At 48.1% G+C, this 19,745-nt stretch overlaps 1 pseudogene; it reads right to left on the bottom strand.

The window, feature by feature from the left end:
- Positions 1–6,093: 6,093 nt before the first annotated feature.
- Positions 6,094–19,745, bottom strand: part of LOC121834070 — a 65,703-nt pseudogene continuing 52,051 nt past the window's right edge.

Below are 19,745 nucleotides of genomic sequence, written 5' to 3'. Positions count from 1 at the left end.
TTAACCAGCTTCGTGCAAACGGGCCCGTAGGGTTAAAACGGTCCGGGGCAGAGCAAAACGACATCCCTCGATCTTCCTCACACCGCACCCAGAGCCTCAGGATGCCGCATTTTATAACGTAACTATAGCCAATGGCGGCGGCTCCGCACTAAGCACCAAAAGAGAAGCGCCCGCAAGAAAATCAGAAAGTAGAGTCCCGATACTCTAAGGTTAGCTCATTTCGTGGCCCTCCCTAGCAAAAATTCCGATAGAGATTTGTATCGGACCAATAGAGATTTCTATAGGTCCGATAGGAATTTCTAATGGTCCCATCGGAATCTGTATCGGTCCTTGAGGAACGTGTATCGGTCCCATAAGAGTGTGTATCGGCTCCATAGGAGTGTGTATCGGTCCCATGGGAGCGTGTATCGGTCCCATAGGAACGTGTACTGGTCCTATAGGATTGCCTATTGGGCCTAAAGGAATTTCTACCGGTCCAATAGGCATTCCTATTGGTCCCATAGGAACTTAGACTGGTCCCATAGGGACTTTATTGGACCATTAGGAATCTCTATCAGTCAAACAAAAAGTTTTGTTGGCCAAATAGGAATGCCTCCTTGACTAGTGGAAACCTGAAATCATTCAATAGGAATGTCTAAACCAATTGTGCATGTCTATTTGCGCAATAGGAATGAATTAGACATATGTCTGTCAAAATAGTCCGTGCCAGAAATACAACGGCCCATTTGATGCATGTGTTATGTAACCTGGGCTGTGTGATGCAAACATCTATTCCACGTCCAAAGGATGAGTCCACACTAGAACACCATGTATAAAAGTATACATTAGTCAATTTACTCGTGCGACAATGTTACACTTTTTTTCTCAATATTTTCGAATGGCAAAAATGGTTCAAGCCCAGTTTACATAACCCACCATCATTGTACATCAATCGGTTATAAAAAATTCATATAGATTTTTAGGGCAATACTCTAAATAAAACTTGGGAGCCTGGTGCGTTAAAATAATTTACTAATCAAGTACTGTAAGGAAAGTGTAAATAAAATTAATGTGCACGAAAAATAAAGAAAATGTCTTGATGGATTGAAACAAGAAATCTACTTCCTACTCCATTTCACCCGAAACAAATAGCAAGTCGGTACAAGTCATGATTTACACATTTATTTCCTATGTTTATAACAATAGTTGTGTTCACCCTATTTTACTATTAAGTCTGTAAAGACATTTTTACGGCATCCCTCTATCGCGATTCGGTCAGTTTCGGTTTCGATTTTGTAAGGAGCTGGTATCCTTGAAAAACAGCACGGCAGGGACGAGGAAAAAACGACGAAGAGAACACAGGATAAGCGCTTTCCTGTGTTCTTTTCGTCGTTTTGTCCTCGTCCTGGTCGTGCTGTCTCTCAACATGAATTGTCACCAACTTGCCCAGCTATCTATCCCTATCGAGCTCGTACTATTTACGGATCCTAATCGCTAGCGACACCACACATTTTTTTTTTTCCCGACATTGTTTTGTCGTGCGTCGGGAGCGTTTCTGTGTCGTGGGACAGAAATGCTTTTAGACATGGAAATGTGCTAATTTGTTCAAGTTTATCTATCTGTGAAGTTTCCTCTTATATTGATTCTCTGCGAGAAGAGCGTGGAAGACCCACGACGCGACAGTCTAACGAGTAAAGGGGTGTCCAAACAGGACACTAAAAAACGCACGACTCCGACAAACCGTGAAAATTGAAGCGGACGCGCCCGCTTCGCGCCCGCTTCAATTTTCACGATTTGTCGGAGTCGTGCGTTTTGTAGCGTCCTGTTTGGACACCCCTTAGCTCAACACAGTTGGCAGGGATGGGCAGTATTTCAGATACAAGTATTTGTGATACATATTTCAAATACAAGTATTTGAAATACGTATTTCAAATACTTTGTGTATTTTGCATTTGTATTTAATTACAAATTGGGTAATGTATTTGACGTGTGTATTTAAATACTAATACGTGGTTATTTAAAATACAGTTGTAATAAATACAATTTTGTGGGTGAAAATAGATGTTTTTATGCATGTGTATGTAAGATATAAGGTCTGTTCGATTCGCCTGAACTGGTTGAACTAGTTCAGCAGTGCAGGAACTGGTGCATTCGATTCAACCGGAAGTTGCACGGCCGCTGCACCGGTGCGTTCGATTCATTCCAATTCTGAACGAGTTCGGACCCAGTTTCTCAAATTCTTGCACCGGCTCCGGAGTCAGTTCAACGTCGGTGCAGAAGCAGACGACAAGAGCAGACGGCGATAGCAGACGTCTTGTCCGTCTCTGCTCGCGGTACCATTTTTCGCAGCTCTTGCTCAAATGTCTGCGATGTTTAACAATAACGCCGATACGGAGGTTGCATTTCCTCTCATTTATGATAATAACGTACCCGCGGTGGACGCGGAATTGAGATCATAACCGAGGGTAGGAATTTGCTTGATTATGATATTCTGAAAGCGTTTGAGGCACCTGCTCACGTAGGTCTGGCTCCCTGTATTAAGTGTTAAAACATTGGCTCACGCAATTTTTTTTTTTTTTTTTTACATATACTATATGAGGATCTACAGTGTTGATATTCTTCTTTACAAACACGGGGAAAGGTATTGCACTTTGATAGTAGAGCCCTTAGTTACTCATCGATGCATACTGACCATTCCGATACATCGCAGAGGTCTGGGATTTAGTACATTGGCCCTCGCATGCCCCGTAGCTGAGCATAATACTGCATGCTTTGTCCGCTGGTATTTGTGGACGACCACTAACTGGCCTGGGGAAAGCGCCGAGAATTGGCAATGGCTTGGTAGTTCCACGCAGGTCATTCTTGGGAATCAGATAAACGCTTCAGCTTGACGCCAAAGTTACGGTCGATAACTGTCTTGGCCAAAACGCTCTCGTTTGGCCTTCGTCTTCGAGGTGGCCACTACAGACCGAGCGCTGCTGCCAGTGATTCCCAACGCAAAATCATCCTGATGCCGCGAAACTGTCGTCGAAATGCGAAACTCGAAAGACTTGGAATAAATCTACTATTGCCAAATGAATGTGAAAGACACGAACACTTACGGAAACGACACGAACCAAACGGCCGTTAAAAATGGAGACAGAAACACATTTCGTGCAGAAAAAGTTTTTAGTCCTCTCGAATGAAATATATATTCACAGAAAAGATTCTGTTATTATACTTTACAACTAATGAAACACGATGGTCTCATCAAACCGCGACTACTTAAATGTAGCGTACGACGTGGCGTGGAGAAACAAGAGCAAACAAAATGCAGACGACACCCTGCGCTTTCGCTGGGAAAGCCTATCACAGCGCCAGTCCTAGCGCGGCGGCTGCACAGGTTGTGCGCCGCTGCTGCACGACTCCTGCACTCGTCTGAACTCGGACAGAACCAGTTCAGAACTTTGTGGCCGAATCGAACAGACCTATAGTCTCCATCGTTTATTCAGCCATGGGGCTTTTTTTTTTTTTTTCTCCTCCGGCTTTATATTAAAGGCACTGTCCAGAGCAGGAAGAAAACTACGTTCTGCACCGAATGCAGTGTCTCTCAATCAAGCACAAGCGTTTAGTGACTTTGTGATTACAGTGCTAGTCCAGGGCAAGAATAGTCACGAAATCGATGTTCACAGGCAGACTGCCTAAATAAGTGCCTGTGAAAACTTGTGATGCTTTCCAGCCTGATTTCCATCCATATTTTTGCCTGCAACATTCTAAATGTGCGGGTCGTCCAGATTTTCGTAACTGGTGCGAGTTGCAACAATAAACAATTATCTAGCTAGTGCTGCGCGTCTTGGTCATCTCGGTTCTTTGTTGGTCTATACCAAAATGTAATCGACAAAAAAAGTTGCTTGAAGATCTGTACTTTTTTCACTTATTACGTCCAAGCTGATTACATTTTTTGTGATTATATTTCTATTACGCTACTAGAGCCTCGCACACTAACTCCTGAGTGTGCGATGCAAAATTAAAATGAGATACGCAGAAACCCGTTGTGCCCTGAAGTCGCTGACACAAATTTTGAGGAATGTATTTGGAAAAGTATTTGGAGGAACCAAATACATCTGGTTGTATTTGTATCCTGTATTTAAATACGTTTTTGGAAATGTAATTAAATTTGTAATTAAATACATTTTGACGAAGTATTTTGTATTTGTATTTTGTTACATATTTGCATGTATTTTGCCCATCCCTGACAGTTGGTAAGCATGCTTCTTTTGGTCTTTGCTTGCATTGTAGACGCGTAGAAGTTATTTAGAAAAACGCCCGCAACCTCAAATAAATAACGCTGTCGTTACTGCGAATGCGCAGACCCAAAACGAGCATTGGGGCTTGGGCTTTGAGGCCCGTTATTTCTTGGAAATAGCATGGGTACCGCAAATGGCAGCGCCCACGACATCTCCGTTGATCGCGTCTTCAACGCCCGCCACTCACTCGGGACTGCGTGAGTCACACTTGGCGACCGTGGTTGTAATAGTCAGAGCGTATTGAAAATGTCACATACCGCTGGATTCAGAGCTGAAAGCTATCAAGGCGCGTGTGCTTACGATCGTGGCAAAAATGTAAACATGCCAGGGAAGTGGATTGTCGTGGCCTCGGAAGTACAACAGAGCAGCTTGGCAGTGACAGAAACATGGGGCATTGAGTATAAAATAAATATACAAATGTTATTCCACACAGAAAGCTTCTTTAATTTTGAAGATATAACATTCTAACTTCAAGATAAAAGCTATCGCGACATCTTGGTGGCGCTTTAAGTGCGAGATGCTTGCATTTTGGGTCCCCCGCAGCGAAACGCTTTTGCCGTCCATAACGCGAGATGAAGAAGCGCCAGTTATTCTAAACTTCCTATTTTCTCGGCACACCTTTGCTTGTTACGCTTCTTTTTTTAACAAGTTCTGTTTGCTTTATTTGTTCTTATGTTTGAAACTGCGTAGCACAGAAAAAAGTTACCACTCATTCCGAGTCTGGTCCGAGGAAGGGTAGCTTATGTCAACAGAGCACACTTATTGAACTCCTTAATGCTACCTTAAATCCGTTTCTTTAGAAAATGTCTTACCGGTCTAGCAGTGGACTGATGAGGTCCCACTATAAATTGGTTACATTGATCCTACTTCATTTCATTGGAGAAGTTACACTTCCATAGTATTCGGTTCACGCAGAGCGTGACTATGCCTTTGCAGTCAAAATGGTTCCAAAGGATAACCATCTTTTGAAGCGCGTGACAGCATGCGACTATTTTTGAAGTTATGGAAGTGGACTGGGGGGCATGGTACTGTTAAGGCAACCAGGGCAAACTTCGATCGCCTGACCTTCCCGAATTGATCTGGGTTTACATACCTATGTATTTGTTGACCGAGCTAAATGAAGCGTTGTTAGGAATCCCACAAACACAAAGCTGATATTAATTTGACATTATTTAATTTCAAGTTTCTTCAGGAGGTTGACGCTTGATAAGTTTTGAAGGCAGGTAGGCTCATGATGAACACAGAAAACAACGGAAGTCCAGCCTCTTAATTTTATTTTCTTCAGTCTGAAATTTCCAGCATGCTCAAGCCATCTATTGAATGGCTTTGGCCTTAATCACTTTCTGTGGTGATATCATCCTTCACCTTTGCCATGCCGCCGATTAACTCTTTTCATTTGTTCTACCGCTCATTTCAGGATTTCAAGCAAGCAGTATGCCATTATGCTCTGTCACATTCAAGACTCAGTTTGTGACAGTGTTCAGCATCCAGATGCCTTCATAACAGGAGCAAGTGTACCCCAAGACTCTTTTTTGCATATTAATGTGTATAAAGGCACCACCACACCCTGTGTGCTCATGCAGATGACCCATGTGTCAACACACCAATAGGCCGATACACCGATCGGCCAATACACCTATAGGCCAATACACCAATAGGCCCATACACCTATAAGCCGATAAACGTATAGGCCGATAACCCATAGGTGTCAATAAACCGAGGCTATCTGTTTTCTCTATGGTAATTTTTGCTAGGGCTATAACTTGCTCCTCTGACAGGTTTGAAAAAGTTTAAAAAATAGCGCTGCAAACAAAAAAGAGGGCTACAGTGCGCAGCGAGACCTTTATTACAAGATGAAGATACCAACACTCGATGAAAAACAGACACTGAGCTCATGCTTGTATGTGGCCGTCCTCGTCGCTTTGTCCGAGTTCCTGCTCTTTGGCGAATCCAAGGAACACCTGTTTTATTGTAAAACAAACAGGTGGTCAGAAAGGATTGAGAAAAAATTGCGGTGGCTTAGCTCGACTATGCCAGGATATACGTAGCGTGAGCTTATGCGCACAAAATGAGAGGCGCTATCAAGCGGCTCCGGTGCAGTGTCGGATTTGGCTACTGCGCAACGGAGGCGCACAGCTGGGCACGCGGAGGCGCCAGTGCGTCTGCCGCGGCTATGACGTCACTCCTCTGGAATGCGTAGACCGGCGAGGCGCGCGCGGTGGCGGCGGAGCGCGCGGCGGCGGCGGAGCGCGCGGCGGCGGCGGAGCGCGCGGCGGCGGCGGCTCCAGCGCGCCAGCTGTGCGCCGTGTGACGTCACTGCTCCTCGCGCTTGCACAGCACGGCTATTTGAAAGCCACACGAAACTGCTCAACTTCGGCCAGTGTAGCTCACGCTTACAAAAGGAACCTCCCCTAGCAGCACATTTTCTCGGCTCATACTTGGGACAGTTCGGCGCAAGCTTGGGACAGAATTGAGCCAACTTGGATCTAGCTCGCGACAGTCTGGCATAAGCCTGGGCCGCGCAAGTGTGCTATTTGGGACAGGACTTCTAAATTGATCCAGTCATAGTATAGCATAACTCTCAAAATTGTCATGCAACCACTACCCAGAACGACTGAACGTCCCTTTAGTTTTTTCGTGGTGCGGACCGGTCCACGAGGTAACAATGCTTAGAATGATGCGCAGAAAGTTAGGACGGTAGCGAGCTGGTCATTGTCAAACATGATTTACTAAAACCCTGAGATTAGGAAGAACAAGGGATAACACATCACCGAAGTCACAAGCAGAGCTCAGTGTTTTAGACTTCTGTGACGTGTCGTCCCCTGATTTTCCCTATGATGCTTTCATGAGCGCTTTGCTTAGGGTGGAGACATCTGGCCCTTTTGTCCCACACGTTTATTTCTCTTTTTTGTTCAGAAGCGCGTGAAACAGTGTGTCCATGTACGCGTTTGTGGCGCGGACTGCGCGATGGCGACATTTTGTTTTCGTTGATGTCTTTGTATTTTACCCGTGAGCGCGTGCTGTAGGCATCGGGTTACAAAGGGTGGCATCACCCTAAACAGAAGGAGATTGAGGCATCCTAGTTTTCCCTAGTATCGAGGTTTTAGTCAATTATAAAATAATGCTTCTGTTTCGGGTAATTTTATACTTCGTGCTCTGCCGTAACATCGAAGACACTAGTTAAGCATCAATCTCCCGTCAAGAGTACGCTCGGCGCGTTGTACGGGGGATTTTAAGAGTTACTGACTGCCCAGTTACTGCATTTACTGTGAGGCAACCTGTCCAAGACCGGTTAAAATTATTCTCGACATATTGAATGCTCCATGAAGGTGAATACGTCCAGTACGTTTTTTTTAACGAATTGTGGAAGAATAACTAACTAGAGTCCTTTCTCGCAAATTATGCTGAACATTGAGTATGTGAGACTCACCTGTTCCAAGGTCGTCTGGCTGAAGCTGAATTCTTCTATGGAAAACTTGACCTTGGCTGTAACAGCAGAAACAAGCGATGTATTGGATGTAAGATAATAAACTGCTACTTAGTTATAGCGTTCACTACCCGGGAGCGATTGCCGCTATAGTCGCTGACAGCTTAAGAACGTGCGTGTTTTGAGCACCTTCTTATGTGTCCCAAGTCCGTGTGAGAGCAGCATTAGTCGACAAAAACGCCAAAGTCTGAATCACGGAGCTAGAAGGGAGAACATCGCATTTCCTATGCTGCCAGATGCTATCGAGGAAACGGCTGCACTTTTATCATTACAAATGCAATAATATGTTTCCATACAAAAAAAAACAAAAAAAAAAAAAACGAAGGGAAAGCACCTAAAAATACATGTTTTCTGAGACATATTTACTATGTTTACCTACAAACTACTCCGTGGAAAACTTTGCAAAATATGTAAAAATGTGAGTCTGGAAGTGCAGTTCGCGAATATATAAAAACGATTTACTTAGCCATCATGGAAGGTCTGTGATAAACACAGAAACCTAAGTAATTTATCTAAAATATATCAATATTGCACGTCAATATTAAAAAAAAAATATATTCATCTTTTATATATTTTTTTAAACTTTTACTGAACTCCTTGCAGTAACTTGAGCTAACTTGTAATTGCAAAACCTTGAGTAGCATAAGACCTCCTTGTGAGAAAAACGAATACAAACCTTCACTCGATTTGAGCTAGCTTGTCTTAGAAATTACAGAGAAGACGCAAGCGACCTGGTGAACTTTCAACATTGTAAAACCCGACACTGTTGTCCCCTTTCTTCTTCTTTTTTGTGTCCTAAGTCTCCGGTTTTACTATGTTGTCAGCTTGTCTTCGTTACAAGGGCTTTGCCGCACGACGTCGGCTCCAAAGATATATTCTTAAACCCTTTAGAGTGTTTATATGTGAGCTTATACAATGATGGTGCGAGTCATATTTTTATGCTTCTGTAAACATATATATGACAGCCCTTTTTCTTGGGAGGAACACTCAGCTGTATATGCCCTCCGTAGCTAATATTTCCCAGATATACTGTACCTAAATTAAGTTCCTTGTCGCGTGGGCATTACTTAGGTTTCACTATCGTACTTGCACAGCGTATATTCCCCATAAAATCACATACGCACTGATACTCCTTTTTTTATTATTATTTTACAGTAGGGCTATAATATGTACATGGAATATTTAAAATGCAATAAATCTTTTTTGGACAAAACAAACTGCAAAACACATTAAGAAAACTCGTTTTAAACACACATTCACAAACTATTTCACAGCAAACAATTTTGAGCAAACTTTGTAAGATATAGGAAAATATGCATCTTGAGGTTACTTCCCGAATGCATAAATAAAATTTGCGCAACCGGCTATGTTTTGTTATGAATGCGAAAGTTCCTTTTATTCTTTAAACTCCTCTTTACAGTCTACAATAGCACTGACTAACTTGTGATGGGAAAACATGAGAGAATTTACAACTTCGCAAAGAAAAAAGGATTCAAAACATTTCACTCAAAGCAAGTTGAGACAACTTCGTTTCAGGGGTTCTACCACACATTTCCGAAGGTTTGTGGGCACCCTGGCGGCTTCCCAGCCCAGTTGCCCGACTGCGAGGCAAAGGTGCCGAACGTTTCCCGCGTGGTGGCGACGTCACGCCAGCCGCACGCACATCGCGTGCGCCGCCTTGATAAGGCGCATCAGAGGTGGCGCACAGAAAGTCGCTGTCTGGACTCCGGAAGCGCCGTTAGCAATTTTAATCGTCTTGTCCATGGCCAATTAAATGTAGTTTCTTGTTGTTGAAACCGTTGGCTCCGTGTTATTCCTCCGGGTCGGGTATGCAGCAAGGTAAACCGACCACAATGGCGCCCAACCGTGGTATGCTAGCCACTCGCAGGAATTTCACGGGGCTTGGTTTCTTCTTTCGGTTTTTCCCATACCCCGTGTTTCCTATCGTTCTTTCGTGCTTCCGTCACGTCCCCGTTTGTTGTATTGGCGTGTTTGTGACTGTGTCTTTTTGACTGCGGCAATCGTTTTGCGCGCTTGTGTTGGGTTTTGGGGGGCGTTTCTTTTTTTGTGCTTGCAGGAATGCTTGCAGGACGCAGCACCCGGATGAAAGTCTGGTCCGGTACGTTCGGGTCATGCAAGAGCTCTTCAAGAGGGAGGACCCGAAGTCACCAGAATCGGACAGAGTAGCTCGGGTCAGAAGACGGTGTCACCCCAGGTACCACGGCTACCTGATCAACCGCACCTTTGCGACCCTTGAAGAGCTAGCACGGGGCGCCCGCCTCATCGAGGAAGCTCTTCATGCCGAGCAGAACTACGTGCCGCCGCCACCAGCCAAGTATGCGCTCGAACCGGCATGGGCATGGCGGGGCCCCGAGGCCTCCACGCAAGTGGACTGTCCGAACGAGTACTCCCTTCCCCACCACGTCAACCAGGAGAGTTGGCGTGGCATGCATGGTGATCTCAAGTGCGGGATAAGCCTATGTTCGCCTAACTCTCCCCGAGAGGTCCCCGGAGGTCATAGCGAGGCCCGTGAGGGTTTCGGGCGGGGGTCGCCACGACAGGTGGGAGGTCGTTGGCCGTGCCCTATCGTAAGCTGGGGCCCAACGGAGATCACCACCCGAGCGAACCATCTTCATCAGTCTGTTCCTGCAAGTGCTGGCGAAAACTGGCACGGTGCGGTCGCAAACCCGCAGCCCAGCAGCATTGACCCCCGCCGCAACGGAACAAGCCCTCCCCTCAACAGCCAGTCGCAAGCCTGGTGGAGGCCCTCCCCATAGTGGTTCCTTACCCGATCACTGGAGGCAGTCCGACGGGCACCTCGGTGCGGGTGACCTAAGCGGGCAACTGTCGTCGGACTGCTGCTACCACTGCGAGCAGCCCGGCCATCACCGAAACCAGTGTTCAAGACTTCTGGACACTACAAACAAGAGGTGGCACGAGACGGCGGCAAGGGGCCGGAACTAGAACCAGGGAAACTACTACGGCCGGTGACACTGAAACCAGACAGCCACTCGCCGACGCCCGTTGCAGTCCCTGGGAGCAGTGAGGCGGTGGCACAGATCCCATCGGTATGTCCGAATCCAGCCCGAGCCTAATATCATTGAACCGCGCATGACGATTTCACTGCTCGATTTTCCCGTTGCCGCACTTTTGGTTTCCGGGGCCGCTATCTCGCTCATAGGGGATTTCGTTTTCGAACTCTGGAAAGCAAAAAAGATAAGCCTCCGGGAGTGCTAGACCCGTTTGCAGCTAGCTTCTGGTACAGCGATAACAGCTTTAGGAGCCGTGAGGCTGCAGATTCGGTTTAATGGAAAGAAGCGGCGTCAGCGATTTCTTTATCTGCCAGGACTCGTTGTACCCGTGATCTTGGGCCGAGATTCCATTACAGGCGAAAGCATGACGCTCGACTTTTCTGGTGGTGGATACCGGCTGGGACAACAACCGGAGCTGACTCCGTTTTCCAAACGGGAGGACTGCATCCCTAACCCGACCACTGCAGCCCAGTTCACCACGGTGCCAGACGTCTTGCCTGTCGGCGTTCCTGACCATGATACCCCGCAAGCTACGTAAGCTTTTCATCCGGTACATGCATGACTCTGCCTTGGCAGGACACAGCAGTGGGAGCAAGACTTACGAAAAGTTATCCCAAATTGCTACCTGGCCAGGCATGAGGCAAGATGTGCTCCGATATGCTCGTAGCTGCTCGGTGTGCCAGAAGGCAAAACCACGTGATGGCAGCCCCCCGGTCTCACGCAACCAATCGCGAGTCAGAGCCCTTGGCAGATTTGTTGCTGTGACGTCATGGGGCCCTTTCCACGTAGTACCCATGGCAATCAGTGCCTATTCGTGGTAACCGACCACTTCACGAAGTAGGTCGAGTTATTCCCTTTGCGGAAGCTAGATTCGCAAAAAAATCTGGGAGTGTCTACTCTAAACATTCGCTAGGTTTGGCTTTCCTGCACAGCTTGTAAGCGGTAATGCCTCCTATCTCACGAGTAAGGTGTTTGTGGACGCATGCGCGGTACTGGGAATCAAAAACAAAAGAACTTCCCCGTACCACCCGCAAGCAAACATAACGGAAATGGTAAATCGGAACCTTAAGATGATGCTAGTGGCCTACACCGAGCGCCACAAGGACTGGGACGCGAAACTGCCGAGCTGGCATTCGCAACCCGTACGACCACTAATCGGTCAACGGGTCTCACTCCTGCCCAATTGAATTTCGGCAAGGAGCTCGCGTTCCCGCTTTTTAAGAGTCTCCTTTCTACAGAGTCAGGGGGAAGGCTTCGCCCCTACGTGCCGTTCGCAGAGGACCTGCGAAAGCGCTTCTCTGATAACCTTCGAGAGGCCCGAGAAAATCTCCACGTCGCCCGAGTACAGCAGGCAGAACAGTACAACCAGGGGCGACGTGACTTGCAGTTCGAGGTGGGAGATTTTGTAGTCCGGCGTACTCACCCACTGAGTGACGCCGCTCGAGGCTTCGCAGCCTCCCTCGCCAACAGGTGGGAAGGTCCGTTTCGCGTGCGTGAGAAGTGCTCGCCACTCGCTTACAAACTAGTTAACTCTGAGTCTAGTGAGGAAACCGGACCTGTTCATGTCACCGACCTCAAACGATTTTTTCAAGCAGAAGACGAAGATTCCTCACAGGACCGGAACGACACTGACGGCAGTCCCGTTCCGGAAACCCGCTTGTCTCCACCAAGGCGGCGGTATAGTACACGAACTCATCTCTGTTACGTCACAGCGCGGTGGTGGCGCGTCGGACGCACTTCCGGTCCGGGGCTGTGGGCGGAAGTGCCCATCTGAGACGTGTATTCCTGCGTTGTTTTGAAAGGAACCAGACAAAAACCTGCCTTCTTGTCAATATGCTGCGACTGGGGCTGTACCAAAAGGGTCGAGAAAGGTTTGAGGGTCAGTTTTCATGCCTTCGGTTCGTCCGAGAACGTGGATATGTGCCGTGAAAAGAGAAAACCAGACGCCATCGGACCACGATTGCTTGGACGGGAGCATTTTGGGTTGAATTCACGGATACTTCTGGATATCAGATTTATTTGTTTTGTTCCAAAATGAACGCCGGAAAACCGTCAAGTTGTACGGACCACCTGCGGACTACGTGCAGTGCGTGTTGAAGTTCAAACGGTCGCCTGATCGTTCGAACTGTCGTCTGCTCTTTCGAACGTTTCTGCTTGTCGTCTGCTCTTTTAGAGGACACCGGAAGGAGATGTTGATCATTGTTACCAGTGGCCATCGCCGACTTGTTATGCCTGATTCACTTGGTTAGATTCTGCTTGCGATTTTCAGTATCGACGTCGACCATCTCAGCTACGGTTCACGCTTTTGCAGTCCGAGCGACGTCGCTACTGAAAATTGCGAGCGAAATCTCATCATGTGAATCAGGCTTTAGCGTACATTCTGCGGCGTCCAGGCGGAATGAATCGCCGTAAGTCAGATTATTCACGCGAAGTTTTGCGGTGTAACGAGCCTCGTTAATTTCGCTGACGCCGCTCAAGTAGTCAGACACCGTTAAGAGGACGAAGAATCAACAATTCCAACGCGAAAAAGAGCGCGGGGACTCACACCGAGGCCGACAACATCGCATTTCAATGTTTTGTTTATGGGCGACGGCGAGCTTCTTGCCCGCACCCCCATCGCGCATGCGCGGCGCCGGTGGCGTCTGCTAGGGGCGCTCCGGGCGCTCCGGTTTGTTTGTAAACATGAGTTGGTGTATAACCTGCGACGTCGGTCACACCAAAGAGAGGAACCTTTTTTTTTCTGCTTCCTTGGCTTTGCCTCTCTCGCATTTTGGGGGTAGTTTTCTACTTCCACGTATCTGCCCCCTTTTCAAGAGAGGGGGGAGAAGATTGTGTGCCCACCTCAGATCCGTTATTTCAAACTTTCTGGAAGGGGTGCAAAGATAACGTCAGGCTCAACCCTCAACTGAGCCCCATGTCGTCTGCTTCCTTGTTTTTCTGTGGAGCTGGCTCATGGAAAACACCGTCACCACAGCCGCCATCGGAATGACACGGCGGCCGGTCTCATGGTGGACCGGGCCACCAAGGACGCCGGCGCGCCAGGGGCGGCCCATGGGGAACCATGAACCGCCGCCACCCTCTACAAGATGGAGCGGCAGCTGGCTCGGATCAAGGACCACGTGCAGAGCAGCCACCTGCTGGAGGCGGTTCAGAGCAACAAGGTGGAGGCCTGGTTCAGAACAAGCTCAAGTGACAAGCTGGAGCTGACAGGAGCCGCCGCGCTCGTCAGCAGCCGCCGCGCTCGTCAGCAGCCGCCGCGCTCGTCAGCAGCCGCCGCGCTCGTCAGCAGCCGCCGCGCTCGTCAGCAGCCGCCGCGCTCGTCAGCAGCCGCCGCGCTCGTCAGCAGCCGCCGCGCTCGTCAGCAGCCGCCGCGCTCGTCAGCAGCCGCCGCGCTCGTCAGCAGCCGCCGCGCTCGTCAGCAGCCGCCGCGCTCGTCAGCAGCCGCCGCGCTCGTCAGCAGCCGCCGCGCTCGTCAGCAGCCGCCGCGCTCGTCAGCAGCCGCCGCGCTCGTCAGCAGCCGCCGCGCTCGTCAGCAGCCGCCGCGCACGTCCAGCAGCCGCCGCGCACGTCCAGCAGGCGCCGGCCGGACTTACAACGTCACTCCGCCCAACAGCGTCATCCGCCCCCTGACGCCCCCAACGTCTCCCGTCATCGACATGCCGGACGAAGCTTGGGTGGGGTGGGGGGGAAGTGTGGGCACCCTGGCGGCTTCCCAGCCCAGTTGCCCGACTGCAAGGCAAAGGTGCCGAACGTTTCCCGCGTCGCGGCGACGTCACGCCAGCCACGCGCACATCGCGTGCGCCGCCTTGATAGGGCGCATCAGAGGCGGCGCACAGGGAGTCGCTGCCTGGACTCCGGCAGCGCCGGTAGTAATGTTAATCGTCTTGTCCATGGCCAATTAAATGTAGTTTCTTGTTGTTGAAACCGTTGGCTCCGTGTTATTCCTCCGGGTCGGGTATGCAGCAAGGCAAACCGACCACAGGTTATAAACGTTACCCAGGACATTTATGTTAAAATTTAAAACATTTTATTCAGAAGCAAGACAGTTTTACTTCTACGCTAGACGTAACTTCTGACGTCATTACATTATTTTATTACTTGTATTACTTTATTTAAGATACACAAAAACAAAACTGTCCCATATAGAGAATGCTCTAGGCATACGCAAGTTTGTGTTGCGCAGGTTTCTCTGTAGACTTGCGGCCTCCTTGCATATAACGAATTCCATAGGTGGGAAGCCTGAATACCCTTCACAGGTTTCACCGCTGTCCAATCTGCTTGCTTTGCCGCACGAAACTCACTAACCTGCACCGCAGAAATGTCGAACATGCAGACATTTGCGACTTTTTCATGGAGCACCTCCACGCGGTCTTTGGCCTTAAGAATCGTTGGTCCGAGCGAAGATCTTAGGTTAGTCAGCGTTGCGTGATGTTTAAGAGCACCACAAACTCAGTCACTGGCACTTTTTCCATGTCCGGCGGCCGAGAAGACCCATTTTACCGAAGAGTACGGTTTCCGCGACAATTCGCGCTATAGGGACCGAGTTTTGACGAAAATTATACCAGACCAAAATTATATCAGAAAAATTGGAAATAGTGATTGTCAACATAATCTTGTATTGCCTCTGTGGGCAGAAGGGCATGTGATGCGTCAAGCGTTGTACCATCGCTGATAACGGCAAAGCTTCGCGTGCCTTGCGTGGAGATGACCACGCGTGCGACGATAAATAATTGAGGGGTTTCTGTTTCAATGAAAGCTCTACGCTTCGGATAGATAAATAACAGTCCAATTTTGGCGAAATCAAATTGGAACGTCACTCTCTTCGTTCGTAAAGAGGTTCTTGTGTCAACGTATAAGTTCTTGTTGAACGTCACGAACATAAGAATACCTTACATACTTCTCGCCCCAAGGTTAAAACTCTCGCAGAAAGGCGACAGTGTTCATCACTCTTTTTAATGAGCTCCCCAGTTTCCCACAATGCGAAAAATACGTCCTCCTCCTCGTCAAGATGAAGTGACTCCAACGAGTTGGTCTGCATCCTGGGACACTTTTCGCAATCGCGTAGACTACAGTCGGCTTGTTGACCAGTGCTGAGGCCGAGGCGCTTAAAGGGGTAGGGAAACGAAATTTCAGCGCTCATTTTCTAGCTTTAATGTGTTGCATGTTGCACCCTAACCTCAAAAACACCAGTCTTCCGTTGAAAAGCACAAGAAAACTAATTTTAAAGTAAATAAACGATCTTTCAATGTGCACCTGGTGGATGCATGCGGAGCCTATTTGGGAGGTAGTCTAGCAACGTTGTGGAATCTGCTACGTAGTCGTGACGTAGCAGATTCCTTCGGAGCAGCGCCGCTCTTTGGCATTTCAACGTTTTCCTTCTTAGCTTTCCTCCTGAACTCACAAATCGCGCATTGTACCAAATGGTCCAAGAAGACGGAAAGGAAGGACTCCCCTCTTTCTCGGACCCTCGTTCGTGCAACCGGAAACAGCCATTCTCCCCCTAGAAGATCAGCCCGTCGCTCAAAACTCGAACAAAAGTTGCTTTCCCCACCCCGTTCAGCCCTAAGCTGACAGTGTTGTGGAAGCTACGTGCTCCTTGGGCCAGCCACACGCTCGTCGCCCCACGGGTACCTCGAGCGGCTCGGTTGTAACGCGCTGACGCTATTGACACCACCACAACGCTGACAACGCCACCAAGGGCAAATCTCATAACCACGCTTGCCTTGCTACTCCACGAACGTGGGAAATCTTTTCTTTCTGTTTTTGTTTGCGCCGGACATCCCATGACGCATCGCGCTCTCCGCTCGCTTCTCTTCGAGCGCTTGCTCGAGTGCACCGTTTGGAACGAAAAATATAGCGAATCCTTCAAAATACAAACGTGCGATTATGATTTACGGTTATTATCCGTCATGCTTGACTCATTTCCGAACGAAATTTGAATATTTCAATTTATGTTTCCGCACCCCTTTAAGGTCGTACTTATTAAACGCCTTCCCTGGGGAATTCTAGATTGCCGTTAGAAGCAACCGAAAATTCGCGCAATTAATGCAGGCACACACCTCGTGCTCGGGACTTTTTTTTACCTATTTTAGCCCCAAGGCATACAAATTTGAGATATCGAGTTCCCGATGAGGACTGTCCTTCCTGAACAGCTGGAAGGCTTCTTTTCTGAGCGGGTCATAAACCTTTTCGCGATTTTGTTCTTTTTGTCATTGATGACGGCTATGGTGACGTCCTTTTTGCTTGGGCTCTGGACAAAGCGTGCGAGGTCGTCGTGCGTGTAGTACTCAAGTGCAACCCTCACGTCTTTGGCATTCGCCTTTTTCCCTGTGTAGGGATTGGGGGTTGTCCATGTGCCTCCTTTCCGCTTCAGTCTCCTTGTTACAGCTATCATGCAGGGAGTCGCTTCCGACACCAGACGCAGTAATAATTTCTTGGAGATTCTTTGTTGCAGAAGTGTGTACAATCGATTGGGCTCCTGATGGGAGCTGGATGGATTCAGTGCTTCGAGGAAAGGTTCGAACCACTCCGCATGGTGCTTACAACGGTCATCAGGGCTTTCATAGCGTAAACACTAAAGAGCTTTCTTCTAAACGAAGAACTCACTAAAAATAATTTCTTCGTGTATGCTGCGGCCCTCATCTTTTTTTTTAATGGCTTTACGTGGTTTTTGGTGGAGTTACTAAGGGACTAACAGAAACAAGTTTTGATTCACTCCGAGAACAATTTCATCCGAATCCATGAAAGAAGAGTCAAATGTACTCAAGTTCTGGAGTGAAGCAATCTAATTCTGAATGCATCCGAAGCAATGCTTGCATAGAAACTCAGATGTTTTTACAGTTAGTGGAGCCACTAGTTTTTCTAACCCGACTTTGTTGAGCTCCTCAACGGGCACAAGGTGCTTGCTGCCGTGCAATTTGTTTTCTTGTGTCTTCGTAGATAGTCTACACAAGAAAATCGCACGGTGATAAATCTGTTGGCCACGAGTAAATTTCCTGCTGGGTTCAAAACTAAACGATATTCTTTGATGCACTTCATAAAATGGCCGTCTTCGTTGACATGTGCTCTCCAAATGTTCATGTAAGAGTTTCTGAATGCCTCTCTCCAGGCTCCAAATGTTTGGTTACCGAGGTGAAACCAAAACAGCATAAAAATGTGTTAGTGGTTCCCAACTTTTATCTGTATTCATTCTATGTCTGTACTTTAAAATGGTAAGCCATGTTGTTTGTTTTCCATCTCACAACGTTGAACACCAAAATAGCAACCACCCGGATACTACTTCCCTCGCCTTGTTTTTAGGGTGACTGACTGTTCTTGCGTGCGCGCTTCAGTTTTAAGGCGATCTGCTATCCCTACAGTTCGCAACCGCAGGCAGCAGTGGCGTACGCCGACACTTCAAAGAAGATCAGAAAAGGGGGCGGGAGGGGGAAGAGTCCTTAGGAGGCAATGAGAAAAGGAAAGATAAAACGAAGCTTGGGACAGTATTATGACATTCTGAAAAGCGTATGCCATCGCAAACGAGCTGGTCAGGAAGCGTCATAATCTAACACCTTGAGATTAGGAAGTTCGTCGGTTCTCGTAGTATTGACGGAGTTTATCTTTGCGGGTGCTTGGCGGAGGATACTTGTTCTTGAAAGCGTGTCTAGTGCTGTAGGGGTTTAGCCTGTCAAGCCACGTCTGGTCAAATCTCGGAAGATTTCATGTTCTCTTTCCTTGCACGTCTCGTGTTTTGGTGCGGTTAATAAACTTAGCTGTTCTTGAGATTTTGTATTGTGTTGTCGGTTCTTTTTTATTGCTCCTAGCACCAAAGTTTTCAGTAATTACTGTTGTAGCGTGCGGATTGAGTTATCGCGACTGAGTCATCGCGGCAGCGCCGCCCGGCTCGTGACGTCATGTCTGTGATAAAAACGCTGCGCTCAGGAATAAGCACTTTTTGTTCGCCAGCACGCCATGGTCTACAGTCACTTCATTTGGCGACGAGGCTGTCTACGTGTCCTCGTAGGCGACGGAAAGCGACAGCGAAGCGAGTGACCCGAAGGAACGCACGGCCACGGAAGAGCAAGCGCAGCTTGTCATCCGTTGAAGCCTGCCAGCGACGCTACATATTCCCGGAGTATGACATCGCAAGCAGCACGCCGGCCACCGCCTTCGTGTACCGACAAAGGGCAACGAGCAACGCCCCCGAGATTTCGCCTCGGCAACTCGACTTGAGCAGCAACGGGGACAACCTGCTACGCAAGGGAACGTTGAGCGGATGAGTACTGTGTTTCTTTTGGGGTTCCGAAATGTCACGCTTGGGAAGAATATCGGAGTTTGACCCTAAGACACAGAACATTGAATCGTATTTGGAACGATTTGAACATTTTTTAGTGGCAAACGACATAAAGGACGAGAAAGTGCTTCCCGTATTTCTGACAGTGATAGGCCCTGAGGCTTATGAAGTGCTAAAGAGTCTGGTCGTGCCGGCGTCCCCTGGCGAGAAGTCGTATGCAGTTGTTAAACAGTTGTTACTAGAACATTACAGCCCTAAGAGTTCCGTTATAGCGGAGCGCTGTAAGTTCAACAGACGTGTTCAGGACGAACATGAAAGCGTAGAAGACTTCATAGTTGCATGAAACACTTGGCTAGGAAATGCGACTTTGGCAACTTCTTGCAAGACGCCCTTCGGGACAGGCTAGTAGCAGGCATACGTAATGAAGAGAGCCAGCGTGCCTTGTTTGCCGAGGAAAACTTAACGTTTGAAGGCGCTTGCAAGATTGCGCTCGATCGAGAACTGGCGGCTCGAGACACTGCACTCATGCAATCGAGAGACAAAGAGGCATCGTTAAACGCTATAAAGAGTCGACAAAAGGGACAATCAAAGGGCTCGAAACCTAAAGATGTTCAAGGGCCTAAAAAGGAAAGGTGTGAAAGATGTGGTAGGAGTCATGCATCGAATGTTTGTTGGTACAAGAGCTTTGT

Source organism: Ixodes scapularis, unplaced genomic scaffold, assembly GCF_016920785.2.
Source record: "Ixodes scapularis isolate PalLabHiFi unplaced genomic scaffold, ASM1692078v2 ptg000460l_1___fragment_1__unscaffolded, whole genome shotgun sequence".
NCBI lineage: Eukaryota > Metazoa > Arthropoda > Arachnida > Ixodida > Ixodidae > Ixodes > Ixodes scapularis.
The sequence above is the reverse complement of the archived record's forward strand: the minus strand, read 5'-3'. Positions and strand labels throughout refer to the sequence as shown.